The following is a 15708-nucleotide window of genomic DNA, read 5'->3' as shown; positions in this document are numbered from 1 at the left end:
AACAACTTAGAAGGTAACTTGTCGACCGCGGGCATAATCCTTCCGCAGGCCACTACTGAGAATCTGTGGACATACGGGTAATCTATCTTTATTGAAACTCGGGTTCATAACATACGACTGATACTTTATATATCTGTCACGTAATCCATCAAGAGACAAATGTCCCCCCCCCCCTAGTCAGTAGCGAGCTTCAGTCCATTCGTAGTAGCCGCCGGTGCAAGAAGTGAATTGAAGTTTGTGTGAAGTTCCGTAGTATGGCATGAAAATGATGTCGAAAATCCGACTACAGTTCCACAACCATGTGGTTGAAAGGAGGCTCCGCTGTTGAACAACAATCCACCTGTGGCTTAACTTAGAATGCCGACTAGCTGTTTTATTAATCCCGTGTCAATCCAGCAGTGTGTGACGTTGAAACGTAACCAAACTGCCGTTGATAGATAGATTTATCATCTATCCCAATGACATCCAACGAGCTTGGTAATTTAGGTACAGAGTCTAAGCAGGCAGTTTACGTGTGTGTGTGAGCGAGTGCAGGTTTTATCGAGTGCACCCCAATCCCATCGTCCTCAAGTGCCTACAGATTACGCAGTTTCATCGGCAACGGCCATACCATGTTGAAAATACCGGTTCTCGTCCGATCACCGAAGTCAAGCAACATTGGGCGTGGTCAGTACTTGGATGGGTGACCGCTTGGGAACACCACGTGCCGTTGGCGATTTTTTTTTTTACGTCACTATTTCCAGCGTGTTCTAATAAGACTTATGGGATATTATGTTCCCTTCCCTATTCCAGCTATAGCTTGGATGATGACGCCGCTGCATAATTGTAGAGTAATTGATAATTCTTAAGTACTTGCAGCTCCGTATTGAAACTTATGACTGGTAGCATATTCATATGAGACGGTTCACTTCTCTGCGTTTTCTCGAAGAAGGGAATATGTATTCAGGGGATTGTGAACGTACCTCGCGCTCTCCCTAGAAGTTAGAGACATTTTAGGTAAAGAATGTAATATACTGTACATATATGGCTAATTAAAATCCCATTAGTTACTACATTTCAGTGGGTAGTACAAATTCCATAATGAAAATATCTCTGTCCTAGTAGTTGTATCCTTTAAAGAAGCTCGTTGTTTTCCCATGATGAAGGGCAGAACTTGGTCGGTAGAAATTTAAACAGACTGCATTATCAGACCAGGCGTTATTTCAATATCAGCGTTTAGTTTAGGAAATATAGCAATAGCGGAGTTGGGAGAAGTAGTTATAGCATGTACAGTAAGTATAAACAGTTCGCTGTACTGTACAGTGAATATAAATATTTGAATGTACGATGGCAAAACATCAGACATACAGTACGTAGCTCACATATCTTAAAAAATAAATAAATAAAAATAAAGAAGACATTCTGAGGAGTGAGTGGAAAGTGCATATTATAATGAATATTTTTAACTCTCAGTTGACATTGAGAGAGAAAGCCATGCATCGGGGAACCGGTGACTGTTTTTGCGTTACCTTCTGCTATTGGCGTTGTTGGTTAGTAACGAATGAAAGAGGTAGGACGCGGAATCAAATGTCAAAAAACGATAGGGAAATAATAGTAACTGGTTGTATTTCGATCGAGCTCGGCGTGCTGATTCACCAGTGGGGTGTTTCACAAAGTTTACAATCTTTGGAAATTGTGAACTCTGTTTGTAAACTTCTGTTTCACAATCTTTGTTTGTAAAGGTGGACTGTACAAAGGAAATCAAATCTTTACGAATGAAATTTTGCGCTCTTTACAAGTGATATGTTTGTTTCACAACGAAGGAGTAATTTTACAAACGTGTAAACTAAACTTTACTAGTGAAGTTAGCACATTTTCTACAGTAGCCCTGTTGAAATAGCTTCTAATTGTGAATGAAAAAAATAAACACATATGTATAAAATCAATTTTATAGTAACAGGGTACCATTAAGAATTACACTGAAGCAGTTGTGATGTTATTGAGTAGTTCTAGCGACTCAGACGAAGATTTTGCATTTAGGCCTAACGTAGAATTTTCCGGCCACGTTCGTATCATTGTACGAATATTAATGAAAGGTTTCGAATGAATCCCGCGCTATACTTCAGAATACCGCGTTAGTTCTTATATACGAGGAACGTATTTAATAAATACTCGCACTTAAAGAAGAAAAACTTTGCACCGAAAACCAATCACTTAATAATGCAATGTCGGCATTACTTACGCAGTATTCTGAAGTCGTTCCGAATCCCATTTCGCTGTAATCTCTCCTACAAGATATGGGACATCACATGCAACATCTGAAAGGGAAAAGTGGTGCCCTAACCACAAAGCGAGAACTGCATTGGTTGCATAGTAGCTCTCAGTTCCCTGCGTTAGCAGATAAGAACGGAATTTATAAGATTACAGTGTGCAAAAGTTCACACATGGTAGTTGATGTTGTTACAAGATTGAAAAAACTCGAGGCGGGTTATTGATCACCGAATGTGCTTACTCGGGCAAAGGATTTTTATGCTCCTCCTGCTGGGTTCCCTAATGTTGGCGAGGTTATGGATGAAACAATAAAATATACTGATGGACCAGCAGAGAGCGAAGTTGATTTTAATGGATGGACATGTTAGCTGCTCTATCAACTGCATATAACTACGTGGGTCAAATCCATTATTTATCAATTATTTGAATGAATTTCGCGCTAACTTTCGTCAGTTAAGTCGTAGGCTAATTAATGCATTGGTATGCTCGACCAATTGCATGCCGCGAAACTCCGTTGTCGCCGATGTAGCAAAATCTAAATAAAATATATATAAAAAAATATAAACATGTCCATCGATAGTTCTAAAATTACAGCTACTTTACCTCTGATCCTTAGTGATTTTTGTAAACTGTCGTTGGCGATTTTGTTCAACCAATTATGCGTATTTGTAAGTTTGTTTCGCCGATTTTGTAAAGTTCGTTAAAACATACAAGTGAATAAGATTGCATTGTGAAACACAGTTAACAAGCATATGTAATATTTCCGTTGTTAATTGTATATTGTTAATTTGTAATTTGTTAGCGTTGTGAAACATGCCCCCATTTACCTTTAGAGGTAATATCTACATTAATATTTAGTTAAAATTTAAAGAAATTTTAAACGAATGGAAGCTGCATTTTAATTCACCCCAAATTACTATGTTCCCTTTCAGATTATCAGCTGTTGTTGTTGTTGTCGTTGTTGTATTGTAAGTTCTCACTTATTGTTAGCTAGCCGTACCCGTTCGCTCCGCTCCACCTGTTAGAAATAAATATAAAGTAATTACATAATTAAAATAGGACGACTGATCCATGGAACAACTTTTACAACAGCGCAAGATAATCTGCTTCGCATATTACCCAATTTTTTTTTAGCACTGCATTTATTGCATATATATTTTATGTATTTTAACACGATTCAATTGAGCATAGTTAAAATATGAATTATTAAAATAATGGATTGCCAAGCTAAAGTACTATTACTGCATACTAAATCAATACACTCTCGTTGTTCGTTAATTCTCTGAGATTAAAATGCGTGTACATAAATATTATTTTAAGAAATACAGAAAACGAATGTACAAAATAGCCTATCAAATTTTCTGTGCATAAGAAGCTATTTTAATCTTACCTGTCCTCGATTTACTCAGACGTTACTGTAATAACATTATAGCATTATGTCCATCTAGAGAAACTACAGTTTCCAATGGTGAAATAATAACTAATTATACAAATCAGTTAATTTACGAGCTTGTGATATTACTTCATACAAACACAGAAACATTCCCTGTAGGCTATGTTTAATAGCTTTCGATTGTTTGTTGATGTCCAAGGCCCCTGTTTCGATTGTTGTTGTCCAAGGCCCCTTATAGACGAAGTCATTTGTTCTTAATTCATTGCACCGTCTTAGATAGCGTTATTTTAATTTTAAAACTCATTTATCTCATTAAATATCAGTCCTATCAAAATGTTGTAAAAAAATAAAACTTAACGGAAATCATTTTTAAAGGAACATCTGTTATGTAACATTTTTTCTCAAATATCAATAATAAGCGAGATATTTCGATTTATTTAATTAAGGCCCCCTTATAACCCCCCTTTTAAATAAAGTATTTCGAATGCCATATAGCCTAAAATCTAAGTTACAACAAACTTAATTTATATTCCAGTTTTCATATAAATCGGTTCAGCCATTATCGCGTGAAAAGGTAACAAACATACAGACAGACATACAAACAAAATTTTCAAAAATGCGATTTTCGGTTTCAGGGTGGTTAATTATATATGTTAGGACCAATTACTTTTGGAAAATCGAAACTTACCAGAAAAATTTCGGCTACAGATTTATTATTAGTATAGATAGTACGAGATACGACCGCAATTTTGTACGACTAGTGTAATGAAGGAATGCAAAAAATTATTTTGGAACTTTGCAATGTTAGTCTATCATTAAAATAAAATTAAATCTTAATTCGTCCCTTTTGCAGGAGTCTTCTTCATCCAGTATGTTGTTGGCTGATATGGAGGAGGAGGGGGGGGGGGACATGCTCTAAAGGGATAAAATTTGCTTAGCAAATCGATATGGTGACTAACGCTTGCAATGCGTCATAGCTATAATTGTACTGCGCGGTAATTTCAGAGTAATAAGAGTTCAGTTCAGGGATCTGCTAATTTCTTCATATTGTGTTCGGCAATGGAATAGTACCGCAGTAGCATTAAGAGGTTTTTATAATTTGAACTGATATGTGCAGGTATATTGACCCCCCCCCTCCCACCGCTGGCCGACGCGGACTGCAATGACAACAGTAAGCCACACGTCATACGTAAGCCTTTCTTCTTCTTCTTCTTCTTTGCTCGCCTGGCAAATACAGTCTTGGATTTCACATATTCAATTTTTCACAGTCCCAACTCCCTTGCATGGACGTGTTTTCACGTACCTTTAAAGTTTCTCCTCTCATTCATTCAGTCTATTCGCAAGCCTGAGGGTTTTCCGTGGTTTTCCCTAAGGAGCTAAGACAAATGTAGGGATGAGCCCAGAAAGAAAAGGGCATTCACTTCCTTAGACCCTGGTAACTGCTCTTTCTAGAGGAAGGAGGAGGAGAAAGAAACCCCCCCACCCCCACCGACGTGGACTGCAATGACAACAGTAAGCAACACGTTATATGTAAAGCCTTTATTATTATTATTATTATTATTATTATTATTATTATTATTATTATTATTATTATTATTATTATTTACAATGGGACTAAAGGTGGTGTAGATACACTATGTCAAATGTGCCACAATCTTTCCTGCAATAGAAAGACGAGGCGCTGGCCACTAGCAATATTTTACAACATGCTAAATATTGCAAGTATAAATTCATGGATAATTTATAGTTAGAAGAACTCAGAAAACAATATCAAGAAAACAATTCATTTTCCAATTGTGTGAAGAGCTGACAAAACCGTGGATGCAGCACCGCTTTGCACGTCCTACTTTACACCGATCTCTGCGGGCAACAATTGAAGAACATCTGAACATTGCTGTGCAACAACAATGCCAGGTAATGCAGCCAGATGGTGAACGTACTGTTTGCTATAAATGTCCTGCAAAGAAGAGGAGAATGATGACAACATTTTGTGGACTTTGCAAAAAGGGGTTCTGCAGAGAACATCGCGCTGTTGTTTGCACTAATTGTAAATAGGACAATAACATGAACGTAAAGACTTTATGACAAACTTAAAATTAAATGAACACTAATGGCTACGAAATGTGTAAAAGTTGTTAAATGTGTGATATTGAGTTGATTTCAGTTAATTAAAATGTGAGTAGTAAAAATTACGAATGCTTACCTTTAACATGAGTACAGTGATGATTACCTGTCTAGGGTTAAGTAGTCGCGTGGTGAGTTTAGGAATTCCCAGACCACCTCTAAGATTGTTTAAAATAAAGGTATTGTAATCGTACGTTTCTGTCTTTTGTCAATAGTAACGTTGACCTTTCTTTTTCGAGAAAACAAAATCTGTTGTACAGTTAAAGGTACTGAAATAGTAAGAAATTTTCTGAAATCCCCACGCGTTTGCAAGTGTAAGTCTCTGTTGTAACCTGTTGATTTACGAGAGACTGTGTGTGCTTTCGTACAGTGTTTCTAAAATGTGCAGTAACGAGTCAGAAATCATTGGAATGTAGTGTAGGTGTGTTTGTTATAACCGGGAATCAATCCGCAGTACTTGACCAATCAACTACGGGAAATATCAGAAAAATTGGCAGGAGTTAGCAAGAAAAACAAAGGTAAAATATCACGTGAACGAGCACCGATACCGAGCACTATGTACAATATACCCTAGAGAAAAAGACAAGAAAACAAAAGTCAACCGCTGCAAGTGTTACGAAGTGGTGTGTGAAACATATAATGAAGAATGTCTGCGGGAAGCGCATCTAGTGAGATAAAGGGTGAAATGGAGGATTCTGCTAAAAATAAAGAAAGGAAGAAAAATGTTTACAGTTAATACAAGTATTGTTTTCTCTTGTGGGTTTATGTTTAGTATAATAGATGTGTGTGTGTGTGTGTGTGTGTGTGTGTGTGTGTGTGTGTGTGTGTGTGAAAAAAGTGAAAAAAATAACAGGTCTGTAATAATAATAGTTAATAATTCTGTAGTTCACTGCAAAAACTGTATAGCCATAAAAGGACAGATGATAATAACGTTGTTATCTTATTCTTGCTGCTGTGTAAGCCTAAGTTTCCACGTGAGGGATAGAAGAGACATGACAACATATAGCATTACAATTTGTTTAATGTGTATAAATTTCTTTAATACTGATTTTTCTCAGAACAAGCTGTGTGAGGGTTAAAGAGTTCTTGCACTGAAGCTCAGAATTATTTATTATTATTATTATTATTATTATTATTATTATTATTATTATTATTATTATTATTGTGTGAAGAGTTGTATCGGAAGTGCTTTATAGACTAAATTAATAATTTCTATCTTAACTGAAATATTTACATTATATTTCACACAGTATAGTTACAGGTAGCATAAATTCAGATAATGGTTTTTATATGGGAATCTACTTCTTGTGTTTAGAGGCTACATTTATACAGAGTTAATAATTTCTCCCCTATGTAACATATTTCCATGAAATTTTATACGCATCTATGCAAAAACGAATTATGCTCGTGTAATTAGGGAATTAGGGAAAAATTAGTTTTTCTGATAATTTTTAATGTTTTAATAGAAATTATGCTCCTAAAAGATGACTAGCCTGCCATATTTTTCGCAGTTGGTAACAAAATGCTAGATTCATGGATATACTCCATAATTTAGTTGTTCATTATATGTTCAAGAAGTGTTGAATTTTTCTTGGAGAAATTAAGCTCCTTCATCCAGACTCTGAAAAGTGGCTGCTGTCGAATTCGTAAAGCGCCACCAAGAGATGAATATAACATCTAAGTTTGCAGGATGTAGCAGCTAAATTTTAAGCCGTATAGAGTTTAATATTTGATTAATGTGTGGGTAGAAGAATTGAAAGTTAACTCAGGTTTACTTGTAATGCACAGCCTGTTAAATATGTCGTAAAAAAAAAAAAAAAAAAAAAAACTAGTTGCACAAATCTCAGTAAACGTGCCAATTAAATGAATGCTAACGTATTATAGATTGCTTTTCGCGTATTAAATGAAAGTACACATCTTGTCCTATGACCTCCATAAGGGAAGGTTTAACAGTATAAAACAGCCACTGACCCCACGAACAAAAATCAACTGAAGAGCGTGACTTTAAAAAAAAAACTCATGTTTTGTCCCACCTCTTACTGATATTGATGTTTTGTATGCTGTTGTGCACAATGCCTAGCTTTTGTTTAAGCCTAGATATTACTTAAACTTCGGTTATGATGAAGTTGATTTTCTTACATAGTTTTGCGTTCTGGACAACTGTGCGCCGGCATCTCTCGGAACATCCGAGATCAGGTCCCTATCCCCTCCACCGCAAAGTCAAATAGCGTCTGTCACTTGATTTTGAATATTAAACAAACATACCATCACGGCATTTCCGTTATGGCATCTGGTGTCATCAATAAGCTACAAATAAAGGAAAGAAAGAAAGAAAGAAAGAAAGAAAGAAAGAAAGAAAGAAAGAAAGTAGCACAGTCACTGTCCTGAACAAGGTACGCAAGTATTATTTTAATTAATGCGTATCGCCTACCAGCCGCCGAAACTATTCGACAGGAGAGTGAATATCCTACACGGTCCTGTAAAAATGTTCTGAATACACTAAATGACGTGTAATTTTTTTTCTATTATTAGGACAATTGAACGTGTCATTGCTCCTGCGGGTTGCTTTGTTTCACACCACAGAGAATTCAGGTTCTCAACCCCCCGGGATTCTAGAGATAAGAGAGCGATGAGGTTAAAGGAGTAGGCGTTTGTTCGTGTTTTTGTTTTTACTTTAGAAAAATTGCGAAACGTGACGCAATAGCGATAAGTTTTATGAACAAGTTTGCTGAATCGACCAATTGAAGGTAATTTATATTTTGCTAAAGAAGAGAGGAGATTAATGAAATCAGTTATTGTAATAATCGTAGTAGATTGAAGGAATTGTTTGTATTCAAACTCCTTTTTGAAATAAGCTGCTCGGATGCTTATCAGGGTGACGGTTATAAATGTTATCGTAATACCCACCCGAGGTCACAAAGGTCACAGTCTTCCGCTTGTCCTTTCCTAAGCAGACCACGTCTGTACTATCGAAAATAATGAGTCACAGTTATAGTTTCGTGAAAGTAAAAAATGTTAGATAGGAGACAAGTAGCTACTCTTATACAATCATAATCACATTTTGTATCCAATATAGTATAAACGAGCTACATGTAAGTACTGTGTAAAGTTTCATTAAAACAATATATTATATATGAGACAAGTCACTAATTTTTGTCAAAACGCATCGTCTATAAAGGGGTAGTTTCTCCTCTTATACAGTAGTGACTATAGTGCGAAGTTTCATGGAAATATGTCACATTTTTAGTCCAGCTAGATTTGCTTTCTGGACCACTTTGAGCCTTGGCGCTTGTGATCGGTCGGACGGAGGATCACTCGTCCCGGCGGCGTTAACCCTTAATTTGGTAAATATATATAATGTGCAATATTATAGAACTGTGAAATTTTTTTTTAATTTTCCTAAGAAACTTTGTTATCCATCGTTCTATTAAAAAATTGTTTATTAACCTATAGGATACATTGCGATATTTGTCAAACAGGCTGTGGGAAAATGCTGATACGGTGAGGAATGGAAAGGGAGAAACCATTTATATTATTGAGGTGACCTTGAACTGAGGGTAGTAGGAACGAGACCTGGAGTACGGTACAACCGGCTCTTCCGAGAAATAACTAGTGGCCCTGAAAAGGGCCTTTTTGCGGGCAGGAGTACCTTTGTTAATTCAAGCCCTCTCGCCGCGGATGCGCCTAGCCAGCTGAATATCCTTGGGCATAATGGTCACGCGCTTGGCGTGGATGGCGCAAAGGTTGGTATCCTCGAAGAGACCGACGAGGTATGCCTCGCTTGCCTCCTGCAAGGCCATTACGGCTGAGCTCTGGAAACGGAGGTCGGTTTTGAAATCCTGAGCGATTTCACGCACCAAGCGCTGGAAAGGCAGCTTGCGGATGAGGAGCTCGGTGCTCTTCTGGTAACGACGGATCTCGCGAAGAGCAACTGTACCAGGGCGGTATCGATGGGGTTTCTTCACGCCTCCAGTAGCCGGTGCGCTCTTCCTAGCGGCCTTCGTTGCCAGCTGCTTTCGTGGAGCCTTGCCTCCCGTGGACTTACGCGCAGTTTGCTTCGTACGTGCCATCGCTTACTCCTTAGTCCTCGCAACCCAAGTTGACGCAATTCAGTCGCGCCCGCTGCCCCCAAGAGGGGTATTTATGTCTTCGCCCGTTGAGAAGCCACGCCCCTTCCGTAATGTGATTGGTCCGCGGGTTTTAGTATATAAACCAAAAAATGACCCGCCGTCGAGATCGACTCTCATTAACATCTGCGAGGCATGGTGCTCACTTCACTTCATTCATTTCATTCACAATTTAACTGATAGCGTATACATGTTCATAAAATCATTCACAGGGGAAATACACTACTGTTAGATGAGAGGGCAAACGGCTTATAGCTGGGTACCTCGATCTAAAGTTAGCGAATTGCTTGTCGAGGAACCAATGGAGGCATGGGATGCTTACCCTGCCTGCCATTTTAAACATCATTCATTCTTTCTTCGTCCCCATTCATTCGTTTTTTTTCGTTTCGGCGCCGTCGAGATCACTTTTAACCTTCGTCACACGAGCAACATGACTGGACGCGGCAAGGGAGGCAAGGGTCTTGGCAAAGGTGGAGCGAAGCGCCACAGGAAGGTTCTCCGAGATAATATTCAGGGCATCACGAAGCCGGCCATTCGTCGTCTCGCCCGACGTGGAGGCGTAAAGCGTATCTCCGGCCTCATCTACGAGGAGACGAGAGGTGTTCTCAAGGTCTTTCTGGAGAACGTAATCCGTGACGCTGTAACATACACCGAGCACGCGAAGCGGAAGACAGTCACGGCCATGGACGTGGTATACGCCTTGAAGAGGCAGGGGAGGACTCTCTACGGGTTCGGCGGTTAGACTGCCTACACACGTCTGCTGCCGAATCCGTCGGCAAAACGGCCCTTTTCAGGGCCATAAAATCCGTCTAAAAAGGGCAGTAGTTGTCGAGATTAATTTAATTCACCTTTACTGTGTGACCACTAGCTCAACAGGCCAGTGCGGAAAACAGAACTTATTTCGTAGGGGCACTTCAGTATCAGCAAAAGACGTTGTAAGAAATGCCTCTCCGTTTTTCAAATGGGTCTGACCCCAACGCTTGGTATATCAAGTGGAAAGACCGGATTCCTCTGTGAAGCCTTGCTCCTCGGATTATGTTACCTGTTACTGTAAACTTCTGTAAGTCAATAATCACTGTCCGAAGAATTGGTGGGTAATATGACAACGCAGGTAGGCAATGCTCACCAGACCGTAACAAGGAACCGAGGGGATTGACACATACTGAACATCACATCACCACGTTTTTGCAATGCCAACTTTTAGGTCATAGGAATCCAGTGTGGTAAACACTGGGGAGAAGAGGTACACATCGCATGTCAGAACACAGGACTTCGTCCTGTCAGACAACTTCCACGTATAGCTTGCGTCATTTCGGTTCGAACGAAACGACAGAGAGAGGGGAAATTCGAACGCAAATTGTCAAAGCCTTCGATTCCTACGAGAAGGTCATGTCATCATCTCAGTATTGGGGTTCCTGCGCGTGCGGCCAATATGTGCACCAACAAACAAACGCATTAGGAACTCTATTATAACGCCGTAAGTTGTTCACCAGTTATCGATTTCTTATTCAAAATTAGTTTCATTCGTAGTATGTAGTAAAGTAAACTAGTATATTCAAACGTATATGTCTAAAACCACGATGGGCACCAAAGAAGGGGACTTGTGATTATTTTCACGATAATCTCCATTACTCTAATATGATAGAAATATATTACATAAATTTCGAAGCCAACTATGTACTTTGGCATCATCATCTAATTTAATTCGTATTGTGTTAAATTATATAATAATAATGAAACCTTTCTATATGCATCAGTATAATGTGTTATCACACAATAGCCTAGTAAATGTACAACGGTTTCAAGTACTTCAGTGCGAACCTGGGACAACGACATCGTTCAGAGCACAAAATTACAGAATGATGATATTAAATCAGCCCACCGGTATAGAGAGAGAGAGAAAGTTGACACGCGTAATGAAATTACATTACGAAGCCGTGAGAGAGGATTAACAATACTGGCTATTTCTGACTTTTGTGAGGTTAGTGGGGCCCTTAAAAGGGCCGTTTTACGGAGAAGGGGCTTAAGCCTTCTTCTCGGTTTTCTTCGGGAGGAGAACCGCCTGGATGTTGGGCAACACACCACCCTGGGCGATGGTGACGCCGGACAGGAGTTTGTTCAGCTCCTCGTCGTTGCGAATGGCGAGCTGTAAGTGACGAGGAATGATCCTAGTCTTCTTGTTGTCACGAGCTGCGTTGCCAGCCAACTCGAGAACTTCGGCCGCCAGGTACTCCATCACCGCGGCCAGGTAGACTGGCGCACCGGCACCAACTCGCTCTGCGTAATTGCCCTTACGCAAAAGACGGTGGATACGGCCTACCGGGAACTGCAACCCAGCACGGCTGGATCGAGACTTTGACTTTCCCTTCACCTTGCCTCCCTTTCCACGACCCGACATGATGCTACTCCTACTTGCAGCTGTTTAACTACAAGAACGACGCCTCGCCGCGAACGAATGAATGGGGACGAAGAAAGAATGAATGATGTTTAAAATGGCAGGCAGGGTAAGCATCCCATGCCTCCATTGGTTCCTCGACAAGCAATTCTCTAACTTTAGATCGAGGTACCCAGCTATAAGCCGTTTGCCCTCTCATCTAACAGTAGTGTATTTCCCCTGTGAATGATTTTATGAACATGTACACGTTATCAGTTGAATTGTGAATGAAATGAATGAAGTGAAGTGAGCACCATGCCTCGCAGATGTTAATGAGAGGTGGAGAGTCCAGTGCTCTGGTCAGTTCTGTCCTAGTCACGTTTTTGTAGTGGCGCTAGGGAAACTCGTAACCTGTTACCAACAAAGTGGTGGGCTACTCGTTTCCGTAGAAGCCGTCTGGCTGCCTGGTTGGCTGTGGCAAGTGTCGTGTGTCGTTTCGTAGGGTTTGTGTCAGTAGTGAGTAAAGAAATAGTGAATGTCACTATTTCGTCCTGTAGTCTGTTTAGTTGCCGGTCAATGTAGGATTCTATTTTCTGCATAGCAGAACGTAGAACCCCCTCGACCAGCTGTTCCGTAGTTGTTTTTTTTTTTTTTTTCTGTCTGTGGATCGTCTGTAGTGTTTGTCTTGGTTGTCGTTGTCTTAGCTGCATCCGCATAAGACAATTCGGGTTTGGGAAGTGTTGGGTTGAAAACGGACTGTGATGGTTTGGGTATAGGTTTCGGTATTGGTTTGTGGGTGTCTATGGGGACGTGCGTGGGATCGGTGGAGGTTATGAGATTAGTCCACGGTAACCTTCACTTTTACGCCAACGTCAATAATCGACAGCGGACCAATCGTAAAGTCACAAACGTTTGCGCTGTTTCTATTGGCTCGCACTGGGAAGGCAGTACGGCATTGTCCCTGCGACTTAAATATTTTTCTCCCTCCGGGCTCATCATCATGCGAGGCATGGTGCTCACTTCACTTCATTCATTTCATTCACAATTCAACTGATAGCGTATACATGTTCATAAAATCATTCACAGGGGAAATACACTACTGTTAGATGAGAGGGCAAACGGCTTATAGCTGGGTACCTCGATCTAAAGTTAGCAAATTGCTTGTCGAGGAACCAATGGAGGCATGGGATGCTTACCCTGCCTGCCATTTTAAACATCATTCATTCTTTCTTCGTCCCCATTCATTCGTTCGTTCGTTCGGCTCATCATCAGACGAGCACCATGCCCCCCAAAGCTTCCGGAAAGGCTGCCAAGAAGGCCGGCAAGGCCCAGAAGAATATTTCGAAGGGCGATAAGAAGAAGAAGCGCAAGAGGAAGGAGAGCTACGCCATTTACATCTACAAGGTTCTGAAACAAGTTCACCCAGACACGGGAATCAGTTCAAAGGCTATGAGCATCATGAACAGCTTCGTTAACGACATCTTCGAGCGCATCGCCGCGGAAGCTTCGCGGCTCGCGCATTACAACAAGCGGTCGACCATCACCAGTCGGGAGATCCAGACAGCCGTCCGTCTCCTGCTACCCGGTGAGCTGGCCAAGCACGCCGTCAGTGAAGGGACCAAGGCCGTCACAAAATACACTAGTTCCAAGTAAGCGGGAGTGCTTGCTAGGGAATCAGCAACCGGCCCTTTTAAGGGCCACAAGTTATTCATAACAGAGTAGATGAATGAAGAACAACAGCGGTTCCCACCGAGTGAAAATTTAAATAATCACCCCGATAACACTTCTAGGATAGATAATACATTATAGGCAGTCCATGGGAGACTTGGATCCACGAGGCAAATTCGTTTCCTTAATAGTTTCGTACGACTTATATGAGAGCGCGGTGTCATTCCTACTCACTTGGCAGCATTAATTGTTGAGGGAAAACAACTTAGAAGGTAACTTGTCGACCGCGGGCATAATCCTTCCGCAGGCCACTACTGAGAATCTGTGGACATACGGGTAATCTATCTTTATTGAAACTCGGGTTCATAACATACGACTGATACTTTATATATCTGTCACGTAATCCATCAAGAGACAAATGTCCCCCCCCCCCCTAGTCAGTAGCGAGCTTCAGTCCATTCGTAGTAGCCGCCGGTGCAAGAAGTGAATTGAAGTTTGTGTGAAGTTCCGTAGTATGGCATGAAAATGATGTCGAAAATCCGACTACAGTTCCACAACCATGTGGTTGAAAGGAGGCTCCGCTGTTGAACAACAATCCACCTGTGGCTTAACTTAGAATGCCGACTAGCTGTTTTATTAATCCCGTGTCAATCCAGCAGTGTGTGACGTTGAAACGTAACCAAACTGCCGTTGATAGATAGATTTATCATCTATCCCAATGACATCCAACGAGCTTGGTAATTTAGGTACAGAGTCTAAGCAGGCAGTTTACGTGTGTGTGTGAGCGAGTGCAGGTTTTATCGAGTGCACCCCAATCCCATCGTCCTCAAGTGCCTACAGATTACGCAGTTTCATCGGCAACGGCCATACCATGTTGAAAATACCGGTTCTCGTCCGATCACCGAAGTCAAGCAACATTGGGCGTGGTCAGTACTTGGATGGGTGACCGCTTGGGAACACCACGTGCCGTTGGCGATTTTTTTTTTTACGTCACTATTTCCAGCGTGTTCTAATAAGACTTATGGGATATTATGTTCCCTTCCCTATTCCAGCTATAGCTTGGATGATGACGCCGCTGCATAATTGTAGAGTAATTGATAATTCTTAAGTACTTGCAGCTCCGTATTGAAACTTATGACTGGTAGCATATTCATATGAGACGGTTCACTTCTCTGCGTTTTCTCGAAGAAGGGAATATGTATTCAGGGGATTGTGAACGTACCTCGCGCTCTCCCTAGAAGTTAGAGACATTTTAGGTAAAGAATGTAATATACTGTACATATATGGCTAATTAAAATCCCATTAGTTACTACATTTCAGTGGGTAGTACAAATTCCATAATGAAAATATCTCTGTCCTAGTAGTTGTATCCTTTAAAGAAGCTCGTTGTTTTCCCATGATGAAGGGCAGAACTTGGTCGGTAGAAATTTAAACAGACTGCATTATCAGACCAGGCGTTATTTCAATATCAGCGTTTAGTTTAGGAAATATAGCAATAGCGGAGTTGGGAGAAGTAGTTATAGCATGTACAGTAAGTATAAACAGTTCGCTGTACTGTACAGTGAATATAAATATTTGAATGTACGATGGCAAAACATCAGACATACAGTACGTAGCTCACATATCTTAAAAAATAAATAAATAAAAATAAAGAAGACATTCTGAGGAGTGAGTGGAAAGTGCATATTATAATGAATATTTTTAACTCTCAGTTGACATTGAGAGAGAAAGCCATGCATCGGGGAACCGGTGACTGTTTTTGCGTTACCTTC

General features: G+C 40.4%; 2 non-coding genes across 2 annotated transcripts; both read left to right on the top strand.

Annotated features, from left to right (window-relative positions):
• Positions 1 to 596: 596 nt before the first annotated feature.
• On the top strand, positions 597 to 715 carry LOC138693851 (5S ribosomal RNA). The gene has a single exon (XR_011330537.1). It is a non-coding gene; the product is annotated as a 5S ribosomal RNA (ribosomal RNA).
• Positions 716 to 14792: 14077 nt separating this feature from the next.
• Positions 14793 to 14911, top strand: LOC138693850 (5S ribosomal RNA). The gene has a single exon (XR_011330536.1). It is a non-coding gene; the product is annotated as a 5S ribosomal RNA (ribosomal RNA).
• The last annotated feature ends 797 nt before the right edge of the window (positions 14912 to 15708 follow it).

This window comes from Periplaneta americana, unplaced genomic scaffold (genome assembly GCF_040183065.1).
Source record: "Periplaneta americana isolate PAMFEO1 unplaced genomic scaffold, P.americana_PAMFEO1_priV1 scaffold_24, whole genome shotgun sequence".
NCBI lineage: Eukaryota > Metazoa > Arthropoda > Insecta > Blattodea > Blattidae > Periplaneta > Periplaneta americana.
The sequence above is the reverse complement of the archived record's forward strand: the minus strand, read 5'-3'. Positions and strand labels throughout refer to the sequence as shown.